Genomic DNA, 14,339 nt, shown 5'->3' with positions numbered 1-14,339 from the left:
CACCTTGCTTTCCTCTTTTGGTCTTAGAGCAGGAGTCACCTCACTGTGAGGTTCCTTCCCAGGGGGACAGGATTGGTATTGTCATGAAGCTCCTCCACAAAGTGGCTGGGCTTCTCCCAGGCTCTGACCGTGGATGTGCTGGAGTTGAGGCTGGGTGGGCACCAAGGGTTTAGAGTTGGGTTTCAGGTCAGCTTTAGGACAGGAAATGTATAAACTAGCAATGGCAGGAGTCTGTGGTGTGCCTAGAGCAGTGTGTCAAACCTATCTGCACTTTTGAATCAACTCAGGTGGTCAGAAAATTCGAATGGCGGGGCCTGCCCTACACTAATTGAGTTAATATCCTGGGAGTAGGGTCTGGGCACCAGTATTTTTTGAACAGCTACCCAGGTGATTCTAATGCACAGGCATGGTTAAGACACACTGGCATAGAACTTGGTCTTTTTCCAAGGTCTAGCTCTTATTTCTGAGCCTGCATCCTGCTGACCCATCTCTCCCAAGATGCCTCAGAGGAAGCAGAAGTTAATCTTTACTTGAGATGTAGCCACTAAAGTGCTCTTGATACTCTTTCCCTTTGTTTCATGCAAGCCTTAGTCCATCAATTATTGAAGGGTCATTGGTTAATCATCCAATTTTCACAAATTCCTATATTGTTTATTTGGAGGCAGGAAATGTCATGGCTAAAAGCACAGTCTTTGAAATCAGCCTGCCAGGTTTCAAGTCCAACTCCACCACTTACCAGCTTTGTGATCCTGGGTAACTTAGTTAACTCTCAGTGCTTAAGTAACCATAAGATTGAGAAATAATAGTATCTTCCTTCAGTTCCTGTGTGTGTGTGTGTGTGTGTGTGTGTGTGTGTGTGTGTATTTAATGTTACTGTACCTAAAGTGCTTTGAATATTATCTGACACAGTGATTACTCAGTAAATGTTAGGGTATTTTTTTTCCTTTTAATCATTTTACTACCAAATCTCATTAATTAGAAGCAGGAGCCCACATTTAATAACTACTTGTCTTACTCAGGGAAGCATTACAACTAAAACATCTTTATGGCTTACATCTGCTGAGGAGCACAATTTTTTTCCTCTCAATTATGCACAGCAAACAATACACCTTAAATATATCCATTTTTGTAACCTAAATCCAAACACATCCAATATAATTTTGATTTCGTAGGAAAAGTATATGCCACTGAACCTAAACTTAAAGTATTTCCAGTGTAATTCCCCTTAGCCCAGTGCTTCTAAACTTTTTTTTTCATTTTTATTGTCTTTATCCACGGAACAGTCATATACATTTTTTTCCTAATTGCTCCCCACATGAAATTTTAATACCAAAGATATGTTATACATATATCTATTAATGTATATAAATACACTATATACATAAAAAGTAAGATGTTTTGCCTCTGTTCAGAGCAATGTCACCCCCATTGAGAAAGCACGACTTAGCCAAATCCCCCCAAAATGTTTGTGCCATTGTAATGCCACTCAACCCAAGGAGAAATGTGAAAGAGGGTAAATTCGAAAGGAGAGAAATATATGACCATATAAACATATTGATTGGAACACCCCTAGTGCTGTGGAAGGGATCCGTTTAAGTAAGGAGTGAAGATTTACCCTGCCTTTCCTTCACATTAAATACACCTCTTCCAACATGGTGTGACTTTTGTGGTATGGCTAATAAGAAAGTCACAGGGGAAAATGAGAACATCTTCTCCCTTCATCAAACCAGGCAAACGTCCTAATGTCCTTCTTATCCCTTAGAAACAAGATAATATACTCATTCCAGGTCTAAAAAGGCAAAGAAACAGACTAATAAAACCCCAGAAAAGATTGTGATAAATCTACAGATAAACTAATCCCTCCTATTATTTCAAAATCGAGTAACTTCTCAGGCATAGTAACAATTGATTTCATAATATGGCCACGCATTTTTTTAGATAAAATTTTCTTGTAAAGTGTTCACTGATTTTATAGTGATAACTGAAAACATTTAAAAGAACTGAAATATTTATATAGCTATCAATATGTTACTCTTGGTTTTGAAAAACCAACTTAAATTTATTTTTAAAATGTTTGAGTTTAAGTATTCAAACTATAACCACTATGTGTAAATATTGAGCATTTGGTACTGTGGTACACAAATAGAATTTACTGATTTTCACATTTCTTCATGCTTTGAAGGAAAAGTGAATTGAAGGATGTACATATTGATATTACAATGATTATAGAATGTATCAATAGGATTTCATATAGTTAGTTATTTAATCTCCATTGAGTTATGAAATGCTGCTTGATGTGGCTGTTTGCTAACTGTGGGTCCTGAGAATATTGACTGTGTTATAAAGGATCATTCAACATGTTTTTACTAACTTAAAATAGAAAGACAGGTTTTACTTTTTTCCCATGTAGGAGAGAGTGGAACATTTTAAAATTGAGAAACTTAAAAAGAATTCCAAGATAAAAGAAAGTGAGACTTGAAATTTCTAAGTAGTTCTGGGTCTTTTAGTCACAGTCCCCAAGTCATTTCTCATAAGGTGCTTTTATCTTTGGTAAATATGCCCCTGCTTATATAAGGGAAAAAAATCTTATTTACAGTATTTAGGAGTACAAGGGCTTAATCTGGAGAACTGACAACAATTATCAAATAACGTTTAATACAGACTATGCCCATGGTAAACAGTGTCATGTCCTGTTGTCACTTAAATGTGAAAGTAGTCCCTTGGAGTAACTTTAACTTTCCTAAACTACAATACCCTCTTCTGTGAAGTGTTATAATAAAATATTTGTCAAAAAGTTACATGGATTAAATGAGATAACATATTACAACTCTTTAGGACTCCCCCTTCCCTTTGCAAGTATGAAGAATCCTTGCCATTATTGTTGGTGTTTTGAGCTGGAGTATCAGGAAAAATACAGAACCTCTTGCCCAAGCTCTCCTGATTACTGTGTGGTGGTCTGCTTGTATGTTATCACCCACATTTTTTAAATATGGGGATTCTCGGGACTTGCTTTGACTATACTATACATAATTATCCATTGATTGTATGGTGATTGTACTCTGTTGACATTTCCTGTTTACTTGTCTGTAGCCACTATTAAACTATAAGCTAGAAAAGCAGCTGATCTCATGCATTTGTCTTTCTACCCCAATATCCATGTGACTTAGCACCCAGTATGTGCTCAATTATGTGTTGAACGAATACAAGAATGGATGGCCATGATATCATGATAGAGAATTATATATTTTGATTTCCTTAGGTAGAATGTTTTTCCCATGTGGTTTTAAAACCTGCCTCAATTATGACCTGAGACCTCCATGACTCATTTGGCCTCCCAACTAAAAACACCAGGAGTACTAATTACTGTAAAAGGCAATGTCTTCAGAAAGAAAAGTTGTCTACCTACAGTAACTAAACAGAAACCACCTACCATCAAATTTTATGTTGGCCGGTGAACCACCAAAGAGCAGGAATTTTCCATTCCCATCTAAGAAGAATGCGATTTAACAAATGGCCTAAATCACTTTAGAAGGTGTTCTGATTGGAATAAAGAAAGCAATGTACCAAATATTCATTAAAGCTTTCTTGGGTCTACAACATGGACTACAATGTGCTAGGCTCCCTGTAGGTTACAAGAGAAACGGAAGCCTCCAGCCCCTGCCCTCAAAGAACTTTCTACCATGTTAAGAAGATAAGTCCACACTAGAGAAGGGAGGATTGATTCAAGAGTGTCTCAGGGGACAATGGGTACATATTATTGACTCTTGGCTTGTTTGGCGGGGGAAAGGGGGCTTCTTCTGGAGGAAAATAATAACTCTGTGTTGATTTTTCATTTGTAAGGCTGTCCTAGAATTAACAATTACTTAATTCTTAATTTGATTTGTATGAATGGAACATAGAAAGGTTGGGGTGATTTCAGAAGAAAGAGCCTAGTAAATTTTTATCCTTCACTCTGTACAGATTTTTGTTTCTTCTGCATAGTACTGTAGCTGAGAAGAACCTTTGGCCGAGGGTCCTTCCTGATCCTCTTTGGATGTAGTAGTTCATAAACATAAATGCTGACTTCAGGAAGCCAATGAAAGACTTCATTCTGGCAGAACTTGAGGTAGAGGAAAAGGGAACTGGGTGCTCTCATGCTCTACAGTCCTTTCTTTCCCTCATGATGTTATCTCTGCCTTGTCTACCCTGTAAGGTAGGTGGGAAGCAAGAGAGGGCAATATGGCCAGACTAAAACAGGTTGGTAAGGTAGACTGGCAGCTACTGAATGGGAATGCCACTGAAGGGTTAAAAGCTCAAAACATGGTAGATTCTAGAAACAGTGAGACAGTGCTGGGGAAAACATGCATAGGTAGAGCTGGAGCAATGAGTGGTTCAAAATCAAGGCTAGGTTAAAAAGGTGTTGCCAGTAAAATATCCTATAGCATTTGGAATGGAACTAGGCTTAAGCATTTTCCTTGAGCTGGTCACTCTTTCATAAAGAAAATGTTTAGGTGAAGCAGTGGCTGGGGGCCTCATGCATGGCCTGGCCTGGCCAAGCCTTAAAGGGAACCAGCCCTACTGGGATGTGTATTGCCTCTATATCAATTAGGACTGCTTTCTTTCTCTTGTGTCATTTCATGGTTATAAGATAGACACTGGCATTTGGGATATCACATCACAGTTCACTCAAGACAGCAGAGGAGGGGCAAGGAGAAAGGGGCTAGTGTCAACAGATTTTCTCTAATGTCTTTTTGCCAGAGCGGTATCACTTGGTAATGCCTGGGGATTCTAGCAAGGAAGACAGGAAATAAACTATTTAGCTTCGCATTGTCTCAAATAGAGTCGGTAGAGAGCTGGATTCAGGTGTAGGGAAACCAACATACAGTGTCTTTTACTGGTTCTGAAACATTCCATACCACTTTCTCCCTTCTACTCCATCGCTTATGGCAATGTTTTTTAAAAAGTAGAGAATGCTCAAGTATGTTTCCAGTGGAAATAGCCATCAAACTCATTTAAGTCCTCAACTAGCATTCACCCAGTCTGCTCAGATACCCAGGAAACCTGTTTCAGTTGTTTGATGGTTTTTCATTCTTATCGTAGATGTGTTTCTTCTCACCCCACCTCTGATTTCAACTGCAGCCATGGTGGACATTTCTATGCACGTGACTGAAAATCTTCCACTTCAGACATGCACTGTAACCTCTCCATTTTCCTGCCCCAGGGCTCTCAGCAAACCTTAAAGAATTCATTGGCCCATACACGTGAGCGCCAAGAAGTGAAGGAAAGTGTATTTTCCTGGAGATAACCCTCCTCTAGGAGTAGACAGGAATCAGTAGGCAAATATCCCAATCTTCAGCACTTGAACAATCTTGAGGGGCATTCTACATGTTTCTTTGAGGGTCCCCAGCTAGTTGAACGCAATGGAAACTAGCCCAACAAAGCTCTCTTACCTGATGTTTTCTTCTTCTGCCTAACTCTCCCTTTTCCATCACTCCTGCTTCTTGGGATCAGCACATGGATATGTGATGAGGCCTGCACCTACATCCTTGTTTTAGGCCCTGCTTTGGGGGGAACCCAAACTAAACCTCCTCATTGGAATTCCTTGATAATTTTTGTTTCTTGTGATTTCCACACTATCCTTCTTTTTGCATCCTCCCTTTTGAGGAGAAGCTAGGCTGGATTTCTTTACAGAAACTAAAACTCTAGGTATGCGAACAATAATTCATTATACAAATGTAAACACATCATATGTTTTTCTGTTGGGAGAAACAAATGTATCAGAGAGTATTCTTCTCGCAGAATCCCTTATTGGGCCAAGGTATTAACTGATTATTGTAAATGGTATATATGTCTTAGAGGATCAGCAACAATACAGAAGCATTTACAAAGTAGTCACTGTGCCAGGTATCAAGTGCAGCAGTATGAGCCAAGGATCCACTATCAAGCAGACATAATTTCTGCTCTCAAATCACTCATGAGGTGGAGGTGAAGTGTGGGAAAGGTCAGGTAAACAATACTTGTGGTATGTGCTTTATAAGGATCCACAAATCTTGGTGACTGATATAATGGAGGAAGGGAACAAAAAAGATACAGGGATCTTGGATGATTCCAAGCTTTCTAACCTGGGTGACTGGGTAGATGGAACATAATTAGCCAAGACAGAAAATTCAAGGACAGTAACAGATTTAAAAGAGAGATGACAGGTTGAATTTTAAATATCTGCAAATTATTCAGGTGGAGATACCTAGACAGATATATAGGTCTAGAGATAAGGAAAGACATCTGGATTGGACTGCAGATTTGCAAATCATCGATGTATAAAGCTAATGCTATGGAAATAAATCAGATCAACAGGAAAAAGAAAAGACAGTGGAAGATTAATCCCAAGAAGCAGTAGGACTAATAAAAGGATTAAGAAATAGGAACCAGCAATGAGATTGAGAAGGATTGGCTACATAGGTAGGAGAAGAATCAGATGGAAGTGTTTCTCAATTCTTGAAACCGAGGGAAGAGCAGTGCAATTTATAGCGCTTGATGCTGTGCTGTGGAGAGCTTAGGTAGGGTGGATAAAGACAAGGGCCTTCAACATCAGTGATCTCAGATGTCAATTTCAGTAGAAGGATGGACAAAGGATATCTGGTACATTATTTTACTCATGCAGCCTGTGTCTCCTTAGTAGTCATAAAAGTAGGGCATTAACATTGCCTTCTAAAGCCTCTACTTCTAATCCCAGATTCTTCTGACAACCAGAAGCAGATTTGTGCACTTTCCTTTTTTTCTTCTCCCTTCTCTTCCCCAAACATATTGAGATTTATCTTCCTCCTATGTGAAGTATCATTCTCTCCTCCCCCACATTTCTGTTTGCCATATAGAAGCTGCTGTTGTTTCTTGGCTTATTTGCACACCAAGTTCTGGTAGAAAGAAATATTATATGGACAGAAACTCTCTGAGCTGGTAGCTTCTAATTTGTCTTAACTTGGCAAAAGAAAAACACCCCCACCGGACCATCATTCCACCAACAAAGCCATGTGGCACATGCCAGATGATTGGGTTAAAAACAATTTGGCTGAAAAGACAAATTGGTAGAAATCCAAAACTGGCTGCAAAACCATATTTCCAGTCTCCTGTTTTGCATCTTTTCTGGCATTGATGCTTATTTTACTTTATAACGTCGAGTCATGTAAAGAGACTAGTCCTGCATCTTTGGGAAGCATTGCTAAATGCAGAAAATTTTTTTAAAAAAACAACCCTGAAATGTGTTTTTCAAAATGGTTATTGGAATCACCTAAGATCAGAAGTAAATTGTGATGTGTAACATGATACAGGTTGCAGCAAGCTGTTTAGCCCTAAGGCAGTAAATGCTGACAGGGCTTGGGAAGCTGTCTTATGTGCTGTGAACTGGTTATGTGAGTGTAGAGCACCATGTGGAAGCTGATTTGGGGATTTGGTAAGATGATTACATATTTGGTTCTACTCATATTGAATTTGAGATAAGTCTGAATAGAATCTAGAGAAAGCTCTGAATGGAAAAATCAACTAGGAATATGTAAATGGGAAATGGAAAGCTGAAGAGCAATTGAGACTGGAGGAGATTTGAGAGACCATCCATGCAACGGTGAGACTGGGTAAGATTACCAGTGTAGAATATACAAGTGAGATAAAAGAAGGTTTGATGAGACTGCTAGCTATGTACCTAACATCCACTCCTCTCTCTTCCTTGGTAAGAGAAGGCAAACTTATAGCTGAGCGCATCAGCTCCTGAAATAAAAGACCACATTTCTCAGCTAACCATTGAGCTATTGGTCACATGGTTAAGTTCCAGCCAATTATTTGTTAGTCATAAGTGTTGTATGGGACTTTAAGAACAGAGCACATCCTCTTTCCCCATTTCTCCTTCCTGTTGCTCAGAATGCAAAGGTCATGGCTGACACTAGAAATCATGTTGGTCATGAGATGGCCTTGGGAAAGTTCGTTGCTGTGGACCAAACAGTAGAAACATCGGAATTCCTGTTGACTTCCTGAGGCTGTTACATACCAGATCTGGATATTCTGTAACTAGGTTTTCTCTTATTGGAGAAAATAAATCCTTGTTTGTTTAAACCACTATAGGTGGGTCTTTGTTACTTTCAACTGAACATAATGTAAGTAATGCAAACATGATCTAACTAATGTAAATGTAACTAATCTAACTAATGCAAACATAGAACAAAATCTAACTTATGTAAAAAATAAAAGAAGTGCTAAAGAAAAAGACAAAGAAGGACAAATCAGAAAGTAAGAGGAAGATTAGCACCGGGTGTATCATGAAACCAAGGAGGAAGGAAGATGGAAGGGGATCAAGTATTAAATGCTGAAGAATAAATGATTATATTTCTTTGTAAGTACCTTAAACTTATGAGGAAAGCAAATCTATTTATTAATGATAATGGAGTATACCTCATTTATTTAGGATTTCAAAAAACCCAGAGCTTATAATTTTCTATCTTAAAAGACTTTATGATACATCTCTTAATTCTCTTTCAGCTGAGGCTAATCTGAGCCATAAAACTTCATTAATTGTATTTCATGTTTAAGTTTGACAATAATGATATTATAAAATGGATAGTAGCAAAGAGACAGCAAAAAAACTCTGTGTGCAAAATGAAATTTAAAAGTCTCTAAAGAAGTTGGGATGCATGGGTGACTTAGTTGGTTGAGTGTCTGACTTGATTTTGGCTCAGGTCATGATCCAGGGTCATGGGATCAAGCCACACATCAAGCTTCTCGCTGAACATGGAGCCTGCTTGGGATTCTCTCTCTCTCTCTCTCTCTCTCTCTCTCTCTCTCTCTCTTTCTCTCTCTCTGCCCATCTCCCCCACTTGCACTCTCTCTCTAAAATAAAAAAAACACTTAAGAAAATTTTTAATAAAAAATAAAACTCTCTAAACAAGTTAATGGTAGTGATTTCTAATGGATTCTGAATTATACAATAGTACTGGATTTTTTAATTTCATTTTCGGTGTCTTTATTCTGAGACAGGAAATTTATATCCGTCTTAATGACAATGTTCCTCATTACTGACCTGCTCTTATTTGCCTCAAAATATATAATGTTGCTGTCTATTGGTTTGTATTAATAATACTACCATTACAGATTTATTTAGCAGGCAGAACAGCATTATTCTTCTCCTATCCCTTCTCCCAGATACTGTATCAGCTCTGTATCTCCAAAATCTGGACAATGTGTAAGACAGATTCTAATCTTTTCCAGCCATTCTGGGGTATTAGAACAATTCCTATTTTCAGCTAATAAAGACAGCTTAATCTAGCATCAAAAGGTAAATCTTTCATCCAATTAAAGCTTCTCCTACCCTCCATCTTAGAATGGGCTCATGGCTTTAAACCAGTCATTGGGAAAAAGAGGGAGTGGGACACTCTGCTCTTTCACTGTCTTTTCTCTCCCCCCGCAAGCACACAATTCTTCTATCCTTGGCTCCTTTAGAACCAGGGGCAGAATAGACACAAGAAGTAAAGTGTGATGCTTTAACTAGTTGGTGCTGTTGACCTTATTGTCTCACACTGGGGATGCAAATGCTGACTTTCATGGCACACATTGGTGAATTCCCAGAGATCTCCACTTGCCCTGGTTCTTGACCTAGGTGATTTCTTCTCCAAATGATCTCTTGTGATACCCCATCAGCTTTTATCCCTAGTGATAACCCACCATGGCCTTGTTCTGCCAGGATTCCCTTACCCCAGTGGACAGCCTTTGGGGTTGAAGCCCTTTAGGAGTGGCTCCCATGTGGCCACTCTACCACCCGTTCTCCCAGAACTGGCCCAGGGAACATTTGGTGTCTTTGTTCTGCCCAGTCCTACTGCTGTCCTCTCCCCTTACCTTGCCTTCTTGGGCTACTCTGGTTTCTTATTCACATGTGCCCCGAAGCCCATGGGAGCACACATGAGTTTGACGCCAAAGCTTATCTGTGAACATTCTGCTGGTGGAAGCATGTGGCAAATGATGAACCAAGAGATGTGAGGTCAGCCCCTGTTCTGGCAGATAACCCTAGTCTCCAGGAGTACTTCTCTTGAGACTCCCAAATGAACTTAGGGGACATGTAACTTGTATCTTTCCTCACATGGAGGGTAGGGGAAATGCCTTCTCTACTATGAATTCTATGCAAATATTTCTTTTCCCAGGAATTGTTAGTTTGATTTTACATGGTGTGTTGGGGGTGAAGGTCACAGGACTAGGTCGGATAGTTCTCAGCAAGTCATGCTGAGATATATCCAGTGATTATAGAATGTAGAGGAATTACCCATTATCTTCAGCTTTGTATTTTAGCTGAAATTTCAAGGCAACAGAAAACATTCTATTCTTGTGTTTGAAGGTGTGCAGTAATTTTTATAGGTTACATATAAAAGGAAGAGGTTGAATTAGTTCATCTTTCTAAAGTCTCTTCTGTCATTAAAATATGCTGGGACTTACCTGAATTCCTTTATTTGGGGGTCTAGCTTCTTGAGAAAGTTTTTAAAAATCAAGAAATAACCCTTAAAAGGCTTCAGAACAAGTAAAAATTGTATTTAAAAACACACATACAGTGTGAGTACTTTATTTAGTAGGAGATTCCCTTGGGTCATTCCTCAGTGCCTAATTACTCTGGCTCTGTCATATACTACTCAGATTAAGTCATTAAAGTTATTGTTCTTTTGTCGCAAATAACTTAAAGTGCTTATCAATTGGGATGCTATTAGTTACAAGCAACCAAAAATCTAACTCGAGTAGATTTTTAAAATAAAGAAAATGTACTGTCCATGTAAGTGACATGTCTAGAGGCTTCAGGCAAAGTTTGGCCCAGGTTCTCACAAAGGACCTAGTTTCTTTTCTTTTTCCTTGCATGGTTTTGACTTTATCTTAAATATGACTTTCCTTACTGTTGTAAGGAGTCTTATCAAAAGCACCTGACACTTAAATATCTCCTCATTTATGTCCACTGGGCATCTTTTTTGCTAACTCCTAAGAATGAGAGAGGAAACTTTTTTCTTAAAAGCTCCCAGAAAATTCTCTTAATAGCTCAATCAGAACTGACGAGGTCATGTTCTACACTTATTCATCAATAACTCTATACAGGAAAATGGGGTGCTCTAATTAATTTCAGTCTGGGTCTACTCTGAAACCAAAGTTTAGGATCAATTCTACCCAAAACATATGACTGGAAATTTGGGAAGTTGTTAGGAAGGAGGAAATAAAGATTGGATGATGAGAAGCACCATCTGTTCTCAAAATATGGTAATATCTTATAGAACCTAAGGACAGAAATGTTCTGGACCTCAAGAAGGAATGAAATTGGTAACAAGATGATCATTGTGATTCCTTGCATACTTTTCATTGCCTCTTGTTTCTCCTTCTCATTAAGCATATACTTTACATAGGACTTAGAGGACAGGCCATATAATGGGCTTAGATAACAGCTTCTCATAGCTCCCAAGTTCATGTATTACAATTACAGACTCACAGGGAATTTAACACTCACTAGGGTTCCAGACTCAACATTACCTGGGAGAGACCACTGATTAACCTACTTGGAAGTCTGTCCTTCATGTAGTCAACTGTTAACAGGCACCAGGTATTATAAGCAAACTTTGCTTCTTCTAGGAACCTGCTCCTGTATATCAGAGAGGAGTTAAGGTGACCACAGGCAGCTAGGCAGTCTTCACACAATGCATCTACCACAGGTAGTAACTACTCGAGATGGGCACATCACTACAACCTGGCAGCAACAAGAGAAAGTAAAAGAATTTACGAATCAGATACAAAAATTTAAGAGTATCGAAATGCATCAAGACAGTTCCACATGTCCATATTCATGTTGATAATTCTGAGTCATTAATGTGACACTAGGTTCACTCTATTCTAGTTAAATTGAAATTTTACCCTTGTGGAATAATGTGTGGCCATTATCATCCAGTTAATATAACCTACAACTACCCTATTCTGTCTTTGGTGGCTTCCTTAACCTCTATACATTATCAAGATTAATTAAGATTCCCTTCATTGTGTGTATCTACAGTTATTCTTTTTTATAATTGTTTCAATGTTAATTTAGTTTTTAAAGAGACAGTATGAGCCGGGGAGGGGCAGCGAGAGAGAGAGAGAGAGAGAGAGAGAGAGAGAGAATCTGAAGCAGGTTCCAGGCTCTGAGCTGTCAGCACAGAGCCCAACATGGGGCTCGAACTCATAAACTGCCAAGATCATGACCTGAGCCAAAGTTGGAGGCTTAACCACTGAGCCACCCAGATGCCCCTACAGTTATATGTGATACCAATTCTGAACAACTACAGTTGTTTATGACATGAATTCCTTTAATAAATATTTCCCCCTCACTAAATAGAGATGCTTGATTTCCCTTCTCACTAAATAGTATGCTTGCTTTCTTCCATAATGTATGCAGTTTTATTTACATAATTTTGACTGAAGTGATGTAGGTGTATGTTATTTATCTTAGTTCCCAGAGGAGAACTTGCTATCATACAGTTTATAGATACCATTACTCTAAAGTTTTGTTCATAAAACTGAATAATCTACTGAATGCTTTCTCAGTGCTGAAGTCTGATTCACTTGAGAAGTAATGCCATGTCTGCGCTAAAAGACCCTCAAGCACGTAGTACTGGAATAAAGTAACAGATATTTATTACCAGAGAAACTAAAATAAATTACACTCATTTATCAGTGTGTCAGGAATGCTGAGAAGCTAGATCCAGGACCACCTCCCTTGAGCCTCTGTCCTGTCTTTCCTTAATTTGTTCTAGATTTACGTACTCTTCTGGAGAGAGGACATGGTTAAGAATGCAAACTCGATTCATAAATCATGGTAGCAATTCAGAACATGGGTTGATTAGAATCCAATGTCTTTCACAGGGAAACTCTGAGAAAATTATTTACCTTCCCTCACTCATTTTTCTCCTTTATGCAAGAGTGATGATGATGATGATGATGATGATGATGATACCCAACTCATAGGGTGGCTATACAAATGCAGTGCCCATATTCAGTACACTCCCTTTATAAATTTCCCTTCCTTTTATATTTTTTCTTTTCTTTTAGGGAAAGAAAACCATTTTATTATTGAAGAAGCATTAAACCTAAATGCACATCACAGGCAGTATGCAAAAGATTGCATAGACAGAAAGAAATCTCACCCCCAGTTACATGCATGTCTTCAACATGAACAATAAGCAGTCCTCAAGACAGTTTGATAGTACCATTTGTCATACATAGTTTATCCTAACTTTACCTGGTAATTAGAGTGACCATCTGTGCTAGTTAACTGACTTTATCTGAAGAAAAAAATAACTTCTCATCTTTATGACAGCAGGTAGTGCTGTATCTTGGAATAAGGCACCCATCTAAGCTAGGTTCCTCTCCTCCTACAGAAACTGGGAGACAGATGCTTGCTTCCTCCTATCTGCCTTAAATTACCCAGCAGTTTGATCTTTTCTTTTCAGTATTTTTTAAGGAAGTTCAACTTAAAAAAAAATTGAGATACAGGGTTGCCTGGGTGGCTCAGTCATTTGAGCATCTGACTCTTGATTTTGGCTTAGGTCATGATCTCACAGTTTGTGAGGTTGAGCCCCTCATTGCATCGGGCTCTGTGCTGACAGTATGGAGCCCGCATAGCATTCTTTCTCTCTCTCTCTGTGCACCTCCCCCCCCCCCCGTCTGTGTGTGTGTTCTCTTGCTCTCTTTCTCTCTCAAAATAAATAAATACACATTTAAAAAAATAAAATGAAAATTGAGGTATAATTGACCAATACCATTATATTAGATTCAGGTGTGCAGCATAATGATATTTGTATACATTGTGAAATAATAACCACAAGGCTAGTTCTTTCAATCTTAGTGAATCTTTATATACCAATGTAAGATATCTGGAAAATCTCACCATACCTGAATATCAACTCATTCTTGTTTCCATTTTCAAATATTTCTCAACACTTTTCTGGAACCACGTATCTTAGTGAAATCCTAAGTCTCTTGGTCAGTTCAGGTTTCTTTCTAAGGAACAAAGGCCACATTCCTTGTTAGTGACTGGTGCTTTCTTCTGATCTAAAGAAGAAATTGCAGACCTATTTTTTATCTCTCTTTTCTGGAAAATGCCTAGTAATCCTTTGGTGCTCATTAAGGATGAAATGGTAGTCACAGTTTGAATTAATGACTGAGCTGTGGCCGTGTGTATAATGCTTACCCTCCTTTGCCAGTACCTGTATTTACAGTGACAAACTCCTAAAAGCATAGCAAAGCAAACCTTATATCCACATTATAATAGCAGATGCTTAGAGATAATGGAATAAGGCCACTGCCTCTGAGGGCAGCAGCTGGAGCCT

This window comes from Acinonyx jubatus, chromosome B1 (genome assembly GCF_027475565.1).
Source record: "Acinonyx jubatus isolate Ajub_Pintada_27869175 chromosome B1, VMU_Ajub_asm_v1.0, whole genome shotgun sequence".
NCBI classification, from domain to species: domain Eukaryota; kingdom Metazoa; phylum Chordata; class Mammalia; order Carnivora; family Felidae; genus Acinonyx; species Acinonyx jubatus.
This window is presented reverse-complemented; position numbering follows the sequence as displayed.